General features: G+C 41.3%; 1 protein-coding gene across 1 annotated transcript in view; it reads right to left on the bottom strand.

Annotated features, from left to right (window-relative positions):
• Positions 1-9,632, bottom strand: part of CXXC4 (CXXC finger protein 4) — a 133,220-nt gene extending 123,588 nt beyond the window's left edge. Inside the window, exons 1-2 of the transcript XR_005601754.1 lie at positions 9,439-9,632; positions 7,696-7,843 (exon numbers count right to left, since the gene is read on the bottom strand). The gene's annotated coding sequence lies outside the window, so the exon portion shown is untranslated. The remainder of the gene's footprint in view (positions 1-7,695; positions 7,844-9,438) is intronic.
• Positions 9,633-14,251: the final 4,619 nt, after the last annotated feature.

The raw sequence follows: 14,251 nt of genomic DNA, 5'->3' as shown, positions 1-14,251 counted from the left end.
GCTCATCGGGGGGTCAGGAAGGAGAAGCATCTTTAGAGGACCTAGATCTGCATGGTCTTATGGATGGCCCCAAGGAATGTCCCAAAATTCTTGTATCACCTATTTCTACACCTCACCTGTCCATCCTGCTAATGCTGATGTTAAGACAACTTTGCACCGCTGTCATCCTTACAGCAGGATTAATATCTCGCAGAGGGTTTGCTGCTGCAGGGTCACTGTTTCCCCATGAAGCTGAACAGGTCTCAGGTTCTGCCTGGAAGGGAACACTACAGCACTAGTGCCCTATCATCTATTCCCCTTGAGCCAGGTAAAGGCACGAGTAGGCTAGGCTGGGTGGCAGGTATGAACAGAAGCCATTAATTAAATAGCTCCTCTGTCCCTTTTAGACAGGGACAGGTTTATGAACCCCATTTCGAGATGAGTGGTTCCTTCTGCATTAAGTGGGATAAGTTAGCACAAGAGAGACACAAGTATAGGAAGGAAGGACAGCAAATTTGACTCTTCTGTAATATGTTCTTCCTACCCGCACAACTTCCAAGCAAATGAAAGAAAGATAGCAGTGACTCACTTCCTCCAAGATTATACCGAGAGTGAAGAAAATGCTGCTCTCCAAATCACCAATCTGTGCAGAGCTCCTGTCAAAGCTCCCATTACCCATCACTCTGGATCTAGCCTCCAGGCCAGGAAAGCCATGCAGAATCAAAAGGATATTTCCAGTGTTTGATTATCAGGAGCTGCAGTTGTTCACAAAATCTAAACTAAAATAAGACTGCATTAAGTGCCTGTTCAGAGACTGACCACCATATAGGAGTCTCTGTGCATCAGACACTTTTGCAGCCCAAATCAGAAAAGTTACCCAGAACTCTTCAGTCTTTTTTCTGTGTATGGGGATACTTTTGTCATCTCCTCACTTCTTTACATCCTTCTCTTCATGCTGCATTTTCCTGTGACTATTCCAACAGCTTTTCCATTCAGTGGACAAGGCAAGAGCTACAGATGTCATCCATCTGGACCTCTGCAAGGCCTTTGACAGTCCCCCACAACATCCTCATCTCTAAATTGGAGAGATGGGCAGACTATTCCATGGATAAGGAATTAGCTGAATGGTCACACTCAAAGAGTTGCAGTAAACAACCTGGTGTCTGGATGGAGACTGATGCCAAGTGGTGTCCCTCTGGGATCTGTACTGGGACCAGTAGTATTTAATACCTTCACCAATGACACAGAAAAAGGGACTGAGTGCACCCTCAGCAAATTTGCATGTGACACCAAGCTATGTGGTACAGCTGAAACACCTGAGGGATGGGACACCATCCAGAGGGACCTGGACAAACTCAAGAAATGGGCCCATAGGAATCTCATGCTATTTAAGGAGGCCTAGTGTAAGATCCTGCATGTGGCTTCAAGTGATGCCAAACACAAATACAGACTGGGCAGAGAATGTGTTGAGAGCAGCCCTGAGGAGAAAGACTCAGGAGTTGGTTGATGAGAACCTTAACATGAGAATGAGTGCTGGCAGCCCAGGAAGACAACCATATCCTGGGCTGCATCAAAAGGAGCCTGGCTAGCAGGTCAAGGGGGATGATTCTCCCCATCCACTCTCTCTGGTGAGACCCCACCTGCAGCACTGCATCCAGCTGAGTACAGGAATGTTGCGAGCCCAGAGTAGGGCCATCAGAATGATCAGAGGGCCGGAGTACCTCCCATATGAATACATGCTGAGAGACTTAGGGTTGTTCACCCTGGAAAAGAAAAAGCTCTGGGGAGACCTTATAGCAGCCTTAGAGCGCATGAAAGGGTCTTATATAAGAAAAATGGGGACAGACTTTCTAATACAGCTTGTAGTGATAGGAACGAGGGGAATGGGTTTAAACCAAAAAAGGGTAGATTCAGACTAGATATATTAGAAGAATTTTTTTACTGTGAGGGTGGTGAAACACTGGAACAGGCTGCCCAGAGAAGCTGTAGATCCCTCCTCCCTGGAAACATTCAAGGTCAGGTTAGACAGGGCTCTGAGCAACTTGATATAGTTGAAGATGTCCCTGCTTATTATAGGGGGGTTGATCTATATGGCCTTCAAAGGTCTCTTCCAACCCAAACCATTATATGATTCCCTTTTCTCACCTCTAATTCAGTTGCCTCTTGACCTATCCTAGGTCCATGACATTAGCCTCCCCATAATGCAACCATTTTTTGTCCTGATGATGAGCCAGCCACACACTGCCTTGCCTTATTCAGTTTAGGAACTGCCTATTACAAATCCTCTTCCACCCTTCTGACACTCAGAGCTTTCCTACTTTAGTGTACTCGGAAGGCCTCAGAAGCAGCAGTTCTCTGCAGAATTCTTTTCTCTGAAATGTGAGCTCCATAACATTGTTGGTTGTATTTTCCTTTATCAAGCAGCTCCAAAGGGGAATCTATATTTAAACAAAAGTACTGTCATAAGAGATATCCTACTCAGACAGTAAATCTCAACTCTTCATGTAATCTGAAGCTTCTAGAGACATTCATTAACTGTTATTTCCAGTACAAGTGCAAATGCTTTCCCTTGAAACAGTTTGGCTGTGGGCTTGGTTTAGGTTCAATAGTGTATAAAGATGGTAATTCTTCACTCTGTATTGAATTACACAGTAGTCCCTTGAATAGGCTGGCATGGTTTGTGTGAATTACTGCTACTTCACCTCCCAGACTCCTTCCTTTGACAGAGTGGGCAGCTATTTCACCCTGCTTCGCAGAGCTTGCTACCTCTCTGCTTTCATCAGGATGAGGCTCCTTTCATTTCCTGCTGCTTCATCCCCCTTTGCTCACAGAAGAGCATCTGGCATTTCTCTAGGTCTGCTGCTGTAATGTTCCTGCTGCTCCTCCCTGTGACATGAGTACAAGGCTTGCTGAGAAGAAGAGATGGTACAAAAACAGACTTACTTTCTTTCACCCATCTGCTTACCCAAGTAAAGACTAAGACTGATTTTTCTGCTAGGCTTAAATTCCGAGTGACTAGGACAGTCCCTGCAATAAATCAAAAGCTTCCTCTTCATTTTTTTTTGTGGTGTAGTGCACACTAAAATAATTCAAATTTAGTATCCTTTTTTAGCCACCCATTTCAAAGGAAAACAACTTCTTTATCAGCTTCTTACTCCAATTTCTTCCTTTCTTCTGGCCCCCAAATTCCTTCAAGTACACCACAGCAGACTCAAAATGTAAAGCAAGGCACTTTCACAAGAGGTCTTGCGGAGGACCAGTGTAATACAAAACATCATTCTGGTAGTAATGTTGTTCAGTAGCTATCCAACTATTTTCCATCAGTGGGAGTGCTTAGATCTATCTCAAGGAGAATCTGACCTCTAAAAGAGGCATATTGCCCACTTCTGTGTGAAACATACACTGCATCCTATGAGCAAAGAAGGCAGACTAACCTTTGAACCACCGGCATTTCATAGCTGGAGCTTCCAAACAGTGATGGGGGTTAAATTGGCACTGCCAGACAAGCTGCCCGGAAATGTAGGAACACTGGACTTTGAACCCTTCCTCCTAAGAGCCACAGCTGAATCTCCCAGTTTCTAACACACTGACAGAATTCTCTGCTCTTTTCTCTTTCAGACATTTAAAAGGAAGTGTGTTTTCTCTTCCATGAAATTTGGGAAAGGAGGGATATGTCTCTCCTTGCCAGCAGAAAAAGCAAGGGCTGTCAAGACACCTAAATCTGATCATCTTCAGTGCACTAGCAGGGCAGGGTTTTGTTGGGTGGCTGCAGTAGCACTGTACAAAAAACACGTCAAAAGGAGCCATTTAAACCCATGTAAATCATGTTCACTGACGTATAACCACATCCATCACTCCTAAATGATATGCCAATCCAAAAAGTGGGGCACCAGATCCTTTCATCGTGCTCAAAATGAATACTAACTTACCCTCCTTGCATCTTCAGGGAGTTCTATGCCTCTCAGTTTAACACAGGTCACAGAACGTGACTCCTCAATATTAAGCAGAGCCCAGCACAGGACGGCGGTGGCAGTGTTTGCAGTGTTGTTCAAACGCTCCTCATTTGACAGTGCCCTTCATTTATAGTTAACGAGGATGTGACAGCCTATTCTCCTGGCGTACCATCCAACCACACGCAAAATCCTGCATGTGCCTCGCACTGCAATCCTATTTTTATCAGAATAGACATGTGCACTGAGGCTTTAACCAACAGCTGAGACAGGGTTTTAGCGTGAGATTTTCAAACCTGTCTCAGGTATTTAGAAGCACAAATTGCACTGAAAGACTAATTGAACTGTGCTTCTAAATCCCTCAGGTGCTACTGAAAATCTCTCCCTTAATAACTTGGAATCTCCTAAAGAGTAAACCTCATCGAACTTAGATGGGTATGCAGATCCCAGGGTTAAGATTTGAAAAATGCTCTGTACTGGCTTAACTCCCATTGACTTCAGTGGGAACAGAATTAAGTTGACATTGAGCCTTTTTGAAAATTCCCCTCCAGGTGTGTTTTCTCCCTTTGAATTTGAATAATCTGTTAACTGCTGAGATTGCTTTTTGATGTATCAGTATGAAGAATTTTACAGGAGTTTTTCACCTGAATTTTTGGTGAAATTAGACTCGAAAAACTGCAGTGTACGCGAAAAACTTTATCTGCTAAACCTACAGAAGGAACTGTTTATTTTCTGTATGTGTTTTGCTTCTATTATTATTATTATTATTATTATTTATCCTTCAGCAGCAACACAGGAACTGAAACCACAGACTTTATTGTGGGAGGTGCTGTGCATGGTCTGTTAAAATATTTGTACGATACACAGGCAAGCTGTCTAACTTAACACTAATAGTCAGACTCCAGAGAAACCAAAGAATCATAATGAAGATCCCCAGCAGGTGTAATTATACAGCAGCATTTCAGTTACTATTTCACCTCCTTGCAGACATTATCAGGAGATGGGGATTTCCTTCAACTCCCCTGAATGTTTTAGTTTACCTTTTAAATTAGCCCTACTTACAAGTATGACTAAAGGGTTGGTTTTTTTTAATGTTGGTGGGTCCCTCACTACAGTCTCATGGGCTGCACTCTACTCTCTGAGATGCACAAAACACAAACTTTTAGGGTTACAAACTGTATTTGCTTTCAAATTGAATAACACATTAGGGCACAAGCTTTGCTTCTGTGATGCAGGTTTTAACAATACAAGTAAAAGGAAATAGACAGTGAGGAGCCCTCTATTTTGCAATAGCATCACTGAGGACAGACTCTCTATGGCTCAGACTCCTTATGAGAAAAAATAGCTGCACTAACAGCGCTTGCAAACAGCACGATAACCACTCCTTTGTTCCCACCAAAGATACAAGAGCAGAATCCTGTAAGAGAAGTCATCTGATATGTCAGCTCATTAAATTAGTCAGAATGGGTGAATGGGGAAGAGGAATATACCATTGTAAACGTATGTTAATTAACAAATGCTATAAGAGAGGCATTTAAATGTATGAAAATGAATATTAATGAGATGAAAACACCTAATTATTGTGTATCTAATGGTATTATCCAGAGCATCCAACAGAAAATGCCTACTTGTCATGCATCTAAGGCAACAGTGCGAACCTTCAGACACAAAGATTCAGTGTACGTATAGATCATATTATGACTTTAATTACAGACCTTGCAAAATATCTGCACTGAAACTTGAATTTGGAAGGATTTTTATTTATTTTTTTAAAAAGTTAGATTTCACCAATTTCTTAAATCATTGTTGCACTTCAGAACTACATGTTTCTTTGTAGTGCTTCTGAAACATTATTCTGAAGTGCTTCAATGTCTCTGCCTGCACATCTCCATTTTGCAAGAATACAATTAGGAATGGTGGGCTGTAAACTGGCCTGCAATGAAGTTCTGAGGAATTTTTCATGAAATTGCATGAAGCTAATAGCTTTCTGGATGAAATTCCTCCCTTTGCAGACAGCTACCTGGAGAAATCTTGAGAATCCTGAGTTAAAAATAGTGTGAATTCCTGGAATTAAAGACTGCTTCATAATAAATATGCATTAGAAAGCTGAAATAAAATTATACAGGCCACTTGAATTCTATTACTTCCTAATTACTCAGTGGTTGGCTTCACAACCTTAATGTTCTTTTAATGTAAGTTTTTCAAGGTGAGGTTTTTTGGGGTTTGGGTTTTTTAGAGTAATTGCAGATAGAAAGCAAATTTCTTGATCCCAGGTAGGACAGAAGGAGTTTTTCTTTATAGGCAAAATTCTAAACTGGCACAGCTATGCACCTATTCCCTGTCCAAGATTCTAGTGCATATGCCAAGAACATTTACATAGAAGGGGATATTTTAATGACTACTCTCTGCATGGTTTTTGCAGTCCCAAGAAGACTAATATCATTCACACATACAATCAATGAAATCTTAGTCCTACCATCAAAACAATTAGTAAAAATAGAGCACATTAACTTAGTATTTGAGCCAGAATTGATTCCCAGAAGATAGCATTCTCCTCTCTCAAAACTGAGTTATTAATACATATATAAGAACCAATGTGACAAGCACTTCAGATATACCTTGACATATATATTTACTGTCACTCAAAATGACTTACAAAGCATCATATTTTATAAAATATTATATCTTATTCACACTTCTAATTTTCTTACGAGACTGTCTTTTCATACGGTTCTTACCGAACTGTAACAAAAACGTCTGTGAAACAGAGATACACGATTCTGGTGGATTCACCTTATTCACTAAGCTTTTTATCCTTTCAGAGAAAGAAATTAAGTTAGTTCGTATTACTTACTTTTAATAAATCCATGCTGCCATCTATTTACCACCCATATTGCTGTAGTTGCTCCCAAACTGATTGCTTTACTAATAACTCCAGCAACGTGCTTGGTACTGAATTAAAATTAAATGCACTGATTTGAAATCACCAGACTGTCTCCTGTTCCCATTGGCAGGTAACTGCTGTTCACCTCAACAAACTGAAAAATTCGAGTAACAGCACCTGTGTATTTTACATTACTGCATGTGTTAAGTTCCTCAGAGGGATTTCCCAGCCTCATATATAGAAACCATCAAAGCACTTTTGCTACCACAATTAGCAGTGGGCAGAACAAATCTGTCAGCAGTATTTTGTACTGCTTGGAATACCATTGAATTTCTAACATAAAAAAAAGTTTCCAGCAGTTACAGTTTAACAGAGGGTTGAGTTAACAGTCCTTGAGTTACAATTTCTACAGGGAGCAGAGCCACGTTGTAGTGTCATGGTTAAACTACACAGAGGAGTGGTATCAGCATCTGGTATGTGGTACTAACCCCATTTCTTGCCCATACTCTCTGGCTATGCAGATGGCTTCAGTAAAAGGCACTAGTGTGCTTCAGGTAAGCCAGCTCAAGTTAAAAATACTAATAGCAGTGTATTTGGTTGCAAATAACTACACTTTTTTGTTATTTTTCTCTCATGTCTGTTTGAATCTATAGCAATAAATTGTATCAATACAGGCTGGTGCATTTCTTACATGGGACCTTTTTGCAAGCAACTAGAGTAACTGTACAGTGAGGGTGAGGCCTTTTAAAAACTAAGACCAAATCCTTGCTTTTACTGGAAAGTAAAACTGTACACTGTATGGAACAGGGACAGATGCCTTCAAAATGACAAGAAACAATACCAGCTCTGTCAAAACGAAATTTTTGGGTCCAGGGAACTTACCTACTTCAGGCACAGGAAGCAGTCCTGCACGGTGGTTAGCACTTTGACCTGAATGGAAGCCAGTCACAAGCTGTGGTAGTGCACATTTTATGGAAGACACTTGGTCCCTCATTCCCCCACAGACAGCAAAAACCGTAAATCATATCCTCTGTAGAAAAAAATGATGTAAATTCATTCTGAACAAAACTAGAAATATATTTGTAAATGTTCAATTCACATGAAAAAGAAAATTATCCCTTTTCAGAGGATTTACACAGTCAATATTAAACTACTGAGCAGAAGAGCTGAAGATATTGATAGCCAGTAATGCAGATGAGATTGCTGTTAATTGTTAACATCTCCTGGGCTACGCTTCCTATGTCCCTGCACAGATGATGAATAAAATTATTTACCTATTCAAATAATGAGAGCTATGCATTTTGATATCCACATACACGGTAACTCAGACCTCCTCTGAGACCCCTACCTGTAATTAGGAACAGATGTAGGATCTTGTTCCTGAATTGATAAAAACAAATTTCAGCCCTCCAATGATATATGGCTTAGTGGCACAGTAATGGGAAGAATACCTCTGCAGAAGAATTCCCCTTTCGGCACTGGATCTACTCAGCTCCCCTCTGGCTCAAGAACCCTACTACTTTAGATCCAGTGCTTTTCCATCACTGTTTTGGGACACTCACTGAAGCACAGGTGACACAGCAATGCATAGCAAGAAAGTGACAAGCAGTGTTTATATGACTTCACCTCTGATAAAGAAAACCACATATCTGTACCCTTCAAAACCACAGTAATTCTCTAACACTTCTCCATGATGGAGCCATTTAAAATTAAGTATACACCACATTATGTGCTTTCAGCAACAATTCTCACAGCTCAGCATGTGCAGCTGGGGAACACTCTTCAAATTATTTCATGGGGGAAACTCAAGATGACATTCAGCATAACATACTCCATTCTCCAAATGTCACACTACTGCAGGAGAACACACGCACCACAAAGGTTTCATGAACTGAAAGTAGCTGAATTTCTTACTTTGCATCATCTGGCTGAAATAACCCAAGGGATTCAGGTACCTGCCCATTCTCTTGCTCTCTCACATAGCTATGTATTGGCCCAGCAGAGGAGTAAAGGCTCTGAAGGGAATTTGCCATCTATACATGCTGCAGGCTGACCCTTCCCCAGTCAGATGCATCACTTGGACTACCCCATGTGTACTAGCCCCAGTGGATACTCCAACAATAACAAGTCACTGAGGGCCTATGGCCAGCCCAACCATTCACAGCACTAGACCTGGAGGCGTTCAAATAAGTGGCTGTGTTCATTTTCATCAAGTGACAAGTAAAGCTGCCTTCCTTCATGTTCCTTTCCTGACCACTAAATGTCCCTCACTTGATTTACCCTCATCCAGCAAAGCTTATAATTCCCACTGGCTCCTGGCATAGGTGACTGAAATTATGCCTTGTGAAAACCCAGAAGAGCTGCAGCTCCTCTGGTCTGTAGAACAGAGACAGAAATTTGTATTTACTGAGGTCACCTCAGTACAAGAAAGTTGCACCGGTTTCATTTAAATCTGACCGAAACAATTCAAGTTAAACTGATGTGAATGCCTTCATACATCTTTATTTAAAGATGTTAAATGGGAGTTTACTTGATTTCAAACCTAATCCAAACCTAAAAGAAGTGACCAGATGAAATAAGACTGTCCATGCCACATTTTCCATTGGTTTAACTAAGCAGGCTTACCAGTAATCTTTGTGGAACTCCCTCATGTATACATGGTCTGAAAATACATTCGCTCTCCAGCATTACCCTTCTTCATGCCAGGAGAATTTGCAGCTGGAAGGGGCTCTGGGGAATCTCAGTGCCTAGAAATAAAAGGATTGTGGAGGAGAATCATAGCTGCTGTGCTCACCAGCCCTCCACGGACATCGCCTAAATTACCGTAATTAATAAGGGGGAATATTTCTGCGCTCCTCAGTAGTTTATAAATGTTACAAAAAAAGGAATGTTTTATATGTCCCCTGATGGGTTTTAAATGTTAATAAATGATGTGCAAGGAGGTATTTTACATCTCTCTATTTAACAGTGAGCTGACAGCTGCAATTATAGGCCAGTCTCTGACCCCAGGAATCAGGAACCTGAGGAGTAAATGGAGTAACTTTCTTCCAGAATAACACAGTGCATTGGGATGCTGACTCAGTGTTTAAACATCCAGACACAGAACCAAGGTGAGACATTTCTGACACTCTGGAATCTCCCTTGGCTGCAGTATGCACTTGCCAGTCACTGGTACCTGCTTACTTTGTCACCAGAGCCCAGTGCTACTCTTCCAGTGGTAGCACGAGCTCGTCATCTTACAGGTACAGGAGAGAGAATAGAGCAACCAGTCAACTTGCTATATCACTCATCTGCTGTGGACTAGAAAAAGAGCAGGAAGACTTGGCATGTCCAGGATAGCAGAGGTGGACAGGGGCATTGCATATGTCACTCTTCACTTCATGTGCTCTTTCACTCTTTTGGCCAAAAACCTATAACTATTGAAACACTGCAGCATTCTCTCTGGTATGAGGTTTCTGTACCTGCACACGTACCTGCACCAGCATGAAGAGTCTAGGAGCATCCCTATCCTTTCAAAAGGTAGCAAAGTGACTGCTCAGTAATGCATGCCCCAGCAGAAAGCCCCACTAGTTTTCAGTAAGCCCTAGTTACTACTCTTCCCTTCTGCTCTGCCCAGCCCTCAGCAGAACAGAGCTTCTACGAAGTTAAAGGCAGCTTGAAGCAGTATTTTAGCTATGTATGTTTCAGGTTAAAACCTTTGTTACAAAGTAACAGCAGAGGAAGAAGAATCTTTGTTTTTGCCAAGGACCTAAATCTGCTCACAACGCTATTCCTGCATGGCTGTGTATTTTCATCTTCTTCTTTGTCTTACCCAAAAATAACCTTTGGTCTTGATCCTTAAACTGGCTGCGTTCACTGTTGTTAGTGTGCACATTCATTATCCCTGTTAACCACTGAGGTACTGCCTAAGGCAGCACACAGCTGTTTTGAGGCACTTTAGTCCACGCTGTATGCGCTGCTTCACTCCATAGGAACTGCACCCCACTGACAACAAAAGGCAACTCTGACACTGAATGAAACCAAGCAGAACTGTGAGTAGCATCTTGCATTTCCACTACATCATCACAAAGGTTGAGGAATGGGTTTTACAATTCCATTAAAATCCAACAATGTAGTATTTTTGCCACTGACAACCTCTTGCTTTCTTTTATTTTAGAAGGGCAGAAGCCGAAAATGCAATATATTTGATTTATTAGGAAAACTAATTTTTTTATTATTTCGCACCTTTTTTTTTCCTACATGAGGGGTTGTAACTAATTTCTTTCCTCCTCCACTTTGTAGTGTTGGATTGGAATAGGGTTTGCTCAGCTATTAGAATTATAGTTTTCTTTCAATTACATCTCCAAGTGCACCTCTGCAAAATTAGAAGAAATTTTGGGTGGAAAGAGCAAAGGTTTTTTTCAGATTTGGACAGAATTAGGTTAACATTTTCAGGGCATTTATGCTGTATCCAATTACAGACAAACACCATTTAACATCCTTTATTTATATATTCCTTCTGTTTTGCACAAAGGTTTCTCAGCTGTGTCTTAGGCATTAGGGTCTTATTAAAGTTAGAGTCTTTAGTACAGAATTTCTTGGACTAAGTCATAGCTGTTCTTCAGTTCCTGTCTGCATTTGGTTACACATTTCTTCTGGCTTGCATTAACTCATATATAAATGATTATGACCACTCTTTCATTCTTTAGAACTTTACTGTTATTGATTACGGAAGGGTTTCCAGAGCTTTTGAACAACAGGGACCACATGTTACTACTGAGTTTGTCTTAGGCATCATGTTCATCTCACTTGAGATGGCATATGTCAAGCACATTTATATTAAGTCAAATAACATTGCTTTCGCTACTACAGACATTATTTACCATGAAGCATGACAGTAGGTTATTACATTTGTCTGTCTAGATATTCTAATTGCCTGGTAATTAAATTTAGGTAATAAAATGGGTAGAAGCAGCACCACCATATGGCTAGTCACGTCTCCATGGAACAACGGCTACAGGTACTGAAACTTAGCTTGAGAGTGAACAGCCACAAGCGTGTGGTAAAATCTTCTAGTGTCTAGAGCCAGCAGAACTCGTGCAGAGCTAGGTACTGAAAGCTGCGGCACCAGGAGGAACATATGCCTGACCCTTGTGCCCTTCAAAGCCAAATCCCACAGGTGCTGGAGGTTACCCCCTCACAGGACCCCTCACTCAGCCCAATCTCTGAGAAGCAGCACATACAGCCCCTGCTACTTTCATACCTCTAACTCAAGGTGGGGGAAACCAATATTGTGCATGCCTGCCTGAAGGATTGCCAATCCCTGCAGCAGGAGATGAGGTAATACGGTAAGGAAGGCCAACAGCAGTTCAACAGAGAGGGCTGGATCTTCTTAGCCCTAATTATTGTGCAGCCCCATCAAACCAGCTGCTGTTCTGCTGTCAGCTACAGCCAATAGTCAAGACCAAAGAACAGAGATTACACATCCTGTCTCAGTTGCAATCTATTTTTTATGCTACAGCACTTCAGTGACATTCACAGGGTATGTCCTAAAAGTGTCTCACTCCTGCGCAATCAAGTTAAAGTAATTCAGCAATGGCTCGTTTGCTGAAATATAAACATGGCACATGTCTTGTATTTGAAGGAGTGAGATTTTTCTATAGGGAAAAGTTATTTGCCATGGACTTGACTGATATCGCAAGTTCTCTGTTTAGTAATAAAACACAGTTCTTTCACATTTACAAAATACAGTAATAATACTTACCATCTTATGGGCTGCTGTGAGGCATAATCCACTAATTCTTCTGAAGTGCCCAGAGATCCTCCAAAGAATACAATCAAAAATAAAATTGCTGTTACAGTGCGGATACTGCAACATGATGTATCAGATGAGGCCCATGGAAAAGAAATACATATGGACTGATTCTTGATAGCTGTTTCAGAGGTGTTTATTTCTCCAGCCGCATGGCCGGAGCTCTGCCGAGGAGCTGCTCAATCACGGGACCAAGGGTCCTTCTGCCCGCGCAGGGAACACAAACCAACCAACGGGAACGAGGCTGAGCAGGGGCAGGGAAACCCCGTGTCTGTGCCCTCAGGGCCCCTCTGCCAGGGCTACACGGCGGGGGGAGGAGACCCTGACATTTCACCCATTTATTTTTAACAAAAGGAGATTTAAAACTTAACATTGAAAACAACTGGATAAACATGATATAACAAGGACAGTTTCAAAACAGAACAAACCACTCTCCTGAGTCTTTAAATGTCCAAACAGATTCTTAGGAATATCTTAAGGCTGACAGAAGGGAGACAGGACTCTCTGTGCACACTTTGTTGGGGAACTGAGGCAGGAGAGGGTTTAAGTTCTTCCCTCCCCCTTTTCATTCCCCCCTCGGCATCGGAGAGGAGTTGTAGGGAAAGGGAATTGTATAGGGAAGCCATGGGGTGAAAAAGGGATTAGGAATAAACTGGGGATGGGGTAAACTTAGGAAAGGGTTCATACTGGTTATAGGGTAAAAGGGCAAAGTAGGTTGTTGGTAGGGAAGCTGCTGGGATGGATATTGTTTATAATTTTGTGCATAATGGCTGCCTTTGACCGGAATACCCCCAGGCCCAGTAACATTTGCTGCTTGTAATCCTTTTCTACCTTGCACAATTTTGAACTCTGCCACCTCTGTATATCCCAAGCTTGGGATGCATTTTTCAGGGTTATTCTTTTTAATAGCAGCTCTATGAACGAATATGTCTTTTTGGTTGTCACACCTCGTTATAAAACCATAATTTTGTTTAACATTATACCATTTTACTATTCCTAAAGCCTTAGCTATGGTGATTTTTTCCTTTTTCCGAGTAATTGCCATTAGTACATATGAGGGATTTATTATATTAATCTCCATTCTCCATTACACTGGTGGAGATGACTGATTACAAATGACTGATTCTGTGTACGAGAGCAAAAGCTCACCACATTTTGGTATACCTCCGTGGTACCAGGAATCACATTACTCTTACCAGTATTTCTGCTTTTATATTCTTTTCTCTAAAACAACACCTAAGAATTTCATTCAAAAATAGAAGCCTCGCTAGGCAAAGTAAATTTGTGCACTTGTCAAACCCACAAAAATTATATAATTCCATAATATGAAAGATGTAACAAGTGAATTTACACATTCACAAAGCAGTATCAGGCACTGCTAGACACATACTGAAGGTGATATGAACTGTTGCTTGGACACAACTATTTCTTTTCACCGGATTGCAGGAGAATCCACAACAACTAAGATCACTAGGCACATCACCTACATGCCTAACATTAGGAGGCATTTAGAGTCCCCAGATGCAACAGAAATTATAGATTTAAACCTACTTCAAACTAGACAGAGTACCTTCAAACAAGTTGAATGCCTCCATGGAAATATTTTACCAAATTTTGCTCACTCTTGAAGGTGAGTACATTATAAAT

This window comes from Corvus cornix, chromosome 4 (genome assembly GCF_000738735.6).
Source record: "Corvus cornix cornix isolate S_Up_H32 chromosome 4, ASM73873v5, whole genome shotgun sequence".
In the NCBI taxonomy this organism is placed as follows: Eukaryota; Metazoa; Chordata; class Aves; order Passeriformes; family Corvidae; genus Corvus; species Corvus cornix.
This window is presented reverse-complemented; position numbering and strand designations above follow the sequence as displayed.